Source organism: Pseudophryne corroboree, assembly GCF_028390025.1.
Source record: "Pseudophryne corroboree isolate aPseCor3 chromosome 7 unlocalized genomic scaffold, aPseCor3.hap2 SUPER_7_unloc_1, whole genome shotgun sequence".
Taxonomy (NCBI): domain Eukaryota; kingdom Metazoa; phylum Chordata; class Amphibia; order Anura; family Myobatrachidae; genus Pseudophryne; species Pseudophryne corroboree.
The window spans coordinates 185,266-191,778 of record NW_026967608.1 but is presented as its reverse complement, the minus strand read 5'-3'; the positions used below and the strand labels follow the sequence as shown (position 1 = coordinate 191,778).

Below are 6,513 nucleotides of genomic sequence, written 5' to 3'. Positions count from 1 at the left end.
GCTGTTCAGCAACTGCTCTCTTGATCTCGCTTTTATGAGATCGCTCAAGTACGGGATAATTGTGACACCTTGCTTACGCAGGAGAACCATCATTTCCGCCATTACCTTGGTGAAAATTCTCTGGGCCGTGGAGAGACCAAACAGCAACGTCTGAAATTGGCAATGACAGTCCTGTACCGCAAATCTGAGGTACGCCTGATGAGATGGATAAATGGGGACATGAAGGTATGCATCCTGTACACAAATGCGGACAACAGGTGTCAAGCCGTGTGTTGCCTTTGTCAAGCTGTAATAAGTAGGGGTAAGGACGTTAACCACCTCAGAACATCCTCCCTTATACGTCACCTGCAGCGCATTCATCATAAGTCAGTGACAAGTTCAAAAACTTTGGATGACAGCGGAAGCAGTCCACTGACCACTAAATCCCTTCCTCTTGTAACCAAGCTCCTGCAAACCACACCACCAACTCCCTCAGTGTCAATTTCCTCCTTAGACAGGAAAGCCAATAGTCCTGCAGGCCATGTCACTGGCAAGTCTGACGAGTCCTCTCCTGCCTGGGATTCCTCCGATGCATCCTTGAGTGTAACGCCTACTGCTGCTGGCGCTGCTGTTGTTGCTGCTGGGAGTCGATCGTCATCCCAGAGGGGAAGTCGGAAGACCACTTGTACTACTTCCAGTAGGCAATTGACTGTCCAACAGTCCTTTGCGAGGAAGATGAAATATCACAGCAGTCATCCTGCTGCAAAGCGGATAACTCAGGTCTTGTCAGCCTGGGTGGTGAGAAACGTGGTTCCGGTATCCATCGTTAATTCAGAGGCAACTAGAGACTTGATTGAGGTACTGTGTCCCCGGTACCAAATGCCATCTAGGTTCCATTTCTCTAGGCAGGCGATACCGAAAATGTACACAGACCTCAGAAAAAGAGTCACCAGTGTCCTAAAAAATGCAGTTGTACCCAAGGTCCACTAGTCCACATGTCCGTGGTTAAGTGGAGCAGGGCAGAATCAGGACTATATGACTGTGACAGCCCACTGGGTAGATGTATTGCCTCCCGCAGCAAGAACAGCAGCGGCGGCACCAGTAGCAGCATCTCGCAAATGCCAACTCGTTCCTAGGCAGACTACGCTTTGTATCACCGCTTTCCATAAGAGGCACACAGCTGACAACCTCTTACGGAAACTGAGGAACATCATCGCAGAATGGCTTACCCCAATTGGACTCTCCTGGGGATTTGTGACATCAGACAATGCCACCAATATTGTGCGTGCATTACATCTGGGCAAATTCCAGCACGTCCCATGTTTTGCACATACATTGAATTTGGTGGTGCAGAATTATTTAAAAAAATGACAGGGGCGTGCAAGAGATGCTGTCGGTGGCCAGAAGAATTGCGGGCCACTTTCTGCATTCAGCCACCGCGTGCCGAAGACTGGAGCACCACCAAACATTCCTGCACCTGCCCTGCCATCCTCTGAAGCAAGAGGTGGTAACGAGGTGGAATTCAACCCTCTATATGCTTCAGAGGATGGAGGAGCAGCAAAAGGCCATTCAAGCCTATACATCTACCCACGATATAGACAAAGGAGGGGGAATGCACCTGACTCAAGCGCAGTGGAGAATGATTTCAACGTTGTATAAGGTTCTGCAACCCTTTGAACTTGCCACACGTGAAGTCAGTTCAGACACTGCCAGCCTGAGTCAGGTCATTCCCCTCATCAGGCTTTTGCAGAAGAAGCTGGAGACATTGAAGGAGGAGCTAAAACAGAGCGATTCCGCTAGGCATGTGGGACTTGTGGATGGAGCCCTTAATTCGCTTAACCAGGATTCAATCTGTTGAAATCAGAGCAATACATTTTGGCCACCGTGCTCGATCCTAGATTTAAAACCTACATTGTATCTCTCTTTCCGGCAGACACAAGTCTGCAGAGGTTCAAAGACCTGCTGGTAAGAAAATTGTCAAGTCAAGCGGAACGCGACCCGTCAACAGCTCCTCCTTCACATTCTCCCGCAACTGGGGGTGCAAGGAAAAGGCTAAGAATTCCGAGCCCACCCGCTGGCGGTGATGCAGGGCAGTTTGGAGTGAGTGCTGACATCTGGTCCGGACTGAAGGACCTGGCAACGATTACTGACATGTCGTCTACTGTCACTACATATGATTCTGTCACCTTTGAAAGAATGGTGGAGGATTATATGAGTGACCGCATCCAGGTAGGCACGTCAGACAGTCCGTATGTATACTGGCAGGAAAAAGAGGCAATTTGGAGGCCCTTGCACAAACTGGCTTTATTCTACCTAAGTTGCCCTCCCTCCAGTGTGTACTCCAAAAGAGTGTTTAGTGCAGCCGCTCACCTTGTCAGCAATCGGCGTACGAGGTTACTTCCAGAAAATGTGGAGAAGATAATGATCATCAAAATGAATTATAATCAATTCCTCCGTGGAGACATTTACCAGCAATTGCCTCCAGAAAGTACACAGGGATCTGAGATGGTGGATTCCAGTGGGGACGAATTAATAATATGTGAGGGGGGCGATGTACACAGTGAAAGGGGTGAGGAATCGGAGGATGATGAGGTGGACATCTTGCCTCTGTAGAGCCAGTTTGTGCAAGGAGAGATTGATTGCTTCTTTTTTGGTGGGGGCCCAAACCAACCAGTCATTTCAGTCAGCAGTGTGGCAGACCCTGTTGCTGAAATGATGGGTTCGTCAATGTTTTTCTTTTCAATCTAAGCCCCTGCAGTTTTCTGTAAGAATCTGCTTCGCTATGATGATCAACAAGTCACAAGGGCAAACACTCAGGGCTGGAGGTGTAGATCTTAGGACCAGCTGCTACAAGCATGGCAAAGGTGTCACTATCATTGGTGACACCCAGAGAGGCAGCAAGGGAGATTGTAATGCAGTGCGCGCAGATAAGCAGCGCAATGGTAAAAAGGAGGCATGGTCTCATAGGTAGGGGTGTGGCCTGTTTTCCTGAATTTCCATTTTGTTGCTCCGGGTATCCCGGGGGTTGAGTGCTGCACCCGGGGACTAGTGTGTGAGTGGTGCTGGCTCCTGCACAGTGACAGAAACTGGGTGTTGCACGTAATGTTACAGTGAAACACCCATATTCTGTCACTGAAGAGGAGCCGGCACTTTGGTGTCACCCCCCTTGGCGGGTGACACTCGGGTGTGGGCCGCAACCCCGTTGTGATGCCACTGACCCATGGGAAGCTTTACGTGGCTTACCCATGTGTTAGTAGCCCCAAGCATCTTTTGTGTTAGTCCCTGAAGAAAAACTTCAAATATTTACAAATACATTTTGTAATCAATGGGCCTAATTCAGTAAGGATTGCAAATTCTGCTAAGTAACAGAATTTGCAATCCTTTGGTTCGCATGCTGGGGCCACCCAGCATGCCGCCTCCCTTCTTGACCACGCTGAAATTGCAGTCTCAGTGCAGTTCAGCGTGATCATAAAAAATGGGGTAGCCTCCTGTTGGTGCAGACTGTATGTGTGCGCAAGAAGCCGCCACCATTTTTGTGATCGCAGCTGCTGCATGTGATGTCATGCAGCAGCTCTGACCACGCCTCCTGTTTCTCCGTTGCCGACCCCATTTTGTAGCCCTGCCCATGCACCGCTCCATCTCCGACTTGGAAATGGATTGTTGCTGACCCCCCCCCCCCAGCACCGATTGACAGTCAGAAGCGATCGCATTATCTGCGGGGTGCCACAGAAAATGCAGGCGCATGCGTATGCTCTTAGCAATTTTTGCAGTTGGATTGCTTATTGCGATTGCAATCCAACCTGAATCAGGCTCTATTACCTATCACAATGCACTGCGGGTAGTACAAAATGGGGTTAATATAAGAGAAAACCCCCCCAGAGCTGTGCTCCTTAACTGTCCCTGGTGGCTAGTGGAGCGGCTGCCCAGTAATCAGTGTCCACGCCAGTGCGCACATGGCCCACCATCACGGTATAGTGTGGGCACAGAAGTCCCTTACCTCCCTTTCATCAGCGGCCTCGTGATCCCGGAGGGCGGTGTGTGTGTGACTGACCTTAGGAAGAAACCGGAGCCTCCGCTGCAGTGACCCAGCAACCAGGGCACGGGAGTATACTGCGCCGCTGGGAGTGATGGAGCTGCAGTAAAGATGTCTATTAGACCTAACCTGCTGCAGCCCTTGTAGATTCTTATAAAAAAAAGTTCTTCTTTTCTTGTCAAAATTAATAGCTAAGAATAGGCTGCCTGAGGCAGCCCCCTGTTAAGTGGCCTGCTACTGAAGGCACCAACTACAAACTGAGCTCCCTGTTCATGGAAGCGAGGTTATAGAGCAGGGGGCGCTGAGCATCTTGGGAACAGTCAAAAGCTTTGAGCCTGTTGGTGCCTCAGATCAAGATCCTACTCTACACCCCAATGTGAATCCTTGTGGAGTCCAGTGTACCCCACAGAAGAAATGAATGTGTCACACCCATTGGCAGCAACATTAGAATAGCTGCTGATGGGCACAATTGAGAAAGGAAGGGGGGAAAACATTTGAATCCAGCACATATATGTAATTTGAATATGTAATTTGTACCTTCCTACTTTAAAATGTAATGGATGAACCTCACCCTGTGAGAACTATCTTCATGATCAAGAGATCTCATACGCAAGAAAAGCATGTGTTGGGATAGGGCTGTGGAGGGCGGCTGCTCGAGCACACCCCCGTCAAGTTAAGGAGATTCAACTGAGGAAGCACAAGGGAACTCTTGTCTGGGGACAACAACTGCAGGGAGACCACATCTTTTCAGATGAAAATGAGAGGGCGGAAGGCTGCCTAATACTGAAGCACCCTCAAACATCAAACCATATGCAACAACTAGTACAAGCATTCCTGGGGAAAGGTCTGCAGCAGACGGATTTGCATACGGTGATGTCATCCAAGCAGTGGGCCAAAGTTGGCTGGAACCCTCATCTGCATATGAAAAGAGAAAAGGGGCGCTTGGATGACCCCTAGTTCGCATTGAACACCCCCCACCCTCCTTTGGTGTGGGGCTCATGTTGGCCATGCCCCAGCCCCTGAAGCATTCAAGCTGATTTCTTGCAGCAGCTGGGCACTGTAACAGCTCCAGAGCTGCTCTGTAAGGCAAATAAAAGGGTGTGGGCCCTGCAACACCACCTGTAGTTCGCATTGTGCGTTGGAAGGCACAAAGTAAGCAGACGGGAGAAGTCAGGATAGTGCGCAAGGGCATAGAAGGGAGGGGCTCAAGAAAAGAGAAGTGGAAACAGACAGCAAACTAGGCTGGAGAGAGACCTGAGACAATGAGATCTAAATTATACCAGAGCCAACCAGGGGAAAGCACAAATGCAGTCCCCCCCCCCCCTACCACAAATTATGCAGTCGAGATTCCCACATTTGGGGAAATCACAGAGGTCAGCATACCCAGAATGCAATGAATGAACCTCACCCTGGGAAAACAATCTTCATGACCATGGTATCACCTAAGCAAAATAAGTATGATTTGAGATAGGGCTGGGGAGGGCCGCTGCTCAGGCACACCTCCGTCAAGTAAAGGAGATTCAACTGAGGCAGCACAAGGGAACTCTCATCTGGGGACAACAACTGCAGGGAGAACACATTTTCAGACGAATGTGTGAGGGCAGAAGGCTGCCTAATACTGAAGCACCCCCCAAACAACAAACCAAATGCAACAACTAGTGCAAGCATTCCTGGGGGAAGGCCTGCAGCAGATGGATTCGCATATGGTGATGTCATCCAAGCAATGGGTATAGTTGGCTGCAACCCTCGTCTGCATATGAAAAGAGAAAATGGTCACGCAGGGCATGGCGGCCTTTGTGGGGTTGCGCTTGGATGACCCCTAGATCGCTTTATACACCCCCATCAGTGTGGGGCTCATGTTGGCCATGCCCCAGCCCCTGAAGCATTCAAGCTGATTTCTTGCAGCAGCTGGACCCAGTAACAGCTCCAGAGTTGCTCTACAAGACAAGTAAAAGGGTGTGAGCCATGCAGCACCACCTGTAGTTTGCATACACACATATATAGGACAGCATCTCTTATATGCCCCAGGGGCAATAAAATAGTATCCTTATCTAGGGTATCCGTCCATGCCGCTACAGCACTACACATACACACCCAGGCCGACGCAATTGCCGGTCTGAGTAAGGTACCTGAATGTGTATAAATGGACTTCAGGGTAATCTCCTGTTTGCGGTCAGCAGACTCTTTGAGGGTAGCCGTATCCTGGGACGGGAGGGCTAACTTCTTGGATAAGCGTGTTAATGCTTTGTCCACCCAAGGGGAGGATTCCCATCGTTACCTATCCGTTGATGGGAAAGGATACGCCATGAGAATCCTTTTGGAAATCTGCAGGAGATTCCCAAGCTTTTTCACATAACTCGTTCAGCTCGTGTGAGGGGAAAAGGTTACCTCAGACTTCTTTCCCTTGTACATATGTACCCTCTTGTCAGGGATAGGGGGCTCCTCTGTGATGTGCAAAACATCTTTTATTGCCATAATCATATATCAAATGTATTTTGCCA

The 6,513-nt window shown here is 49.5% G+C and overlaps 1 non-coding gene across 1 annotated transcript; it reads right to left on the bottom strand.

Moving 5' to 3' along the window:
* Positions 1 to 5,302: 5,302 nt before the first annotated feature.
* Positions 5,303 to 5,471, bottom strand: LOC134985704 (U1 spliceosomal RNA). Its single transcript, XR_010191872.1, has one exon. It is a non-coding gene; the product is annotated as a U1 spliceosomal RNA (small nuclear RNA).
* Between the last annotated feature and the right edge of the window lie 1,042 nt (positions 5,472 to 6,513).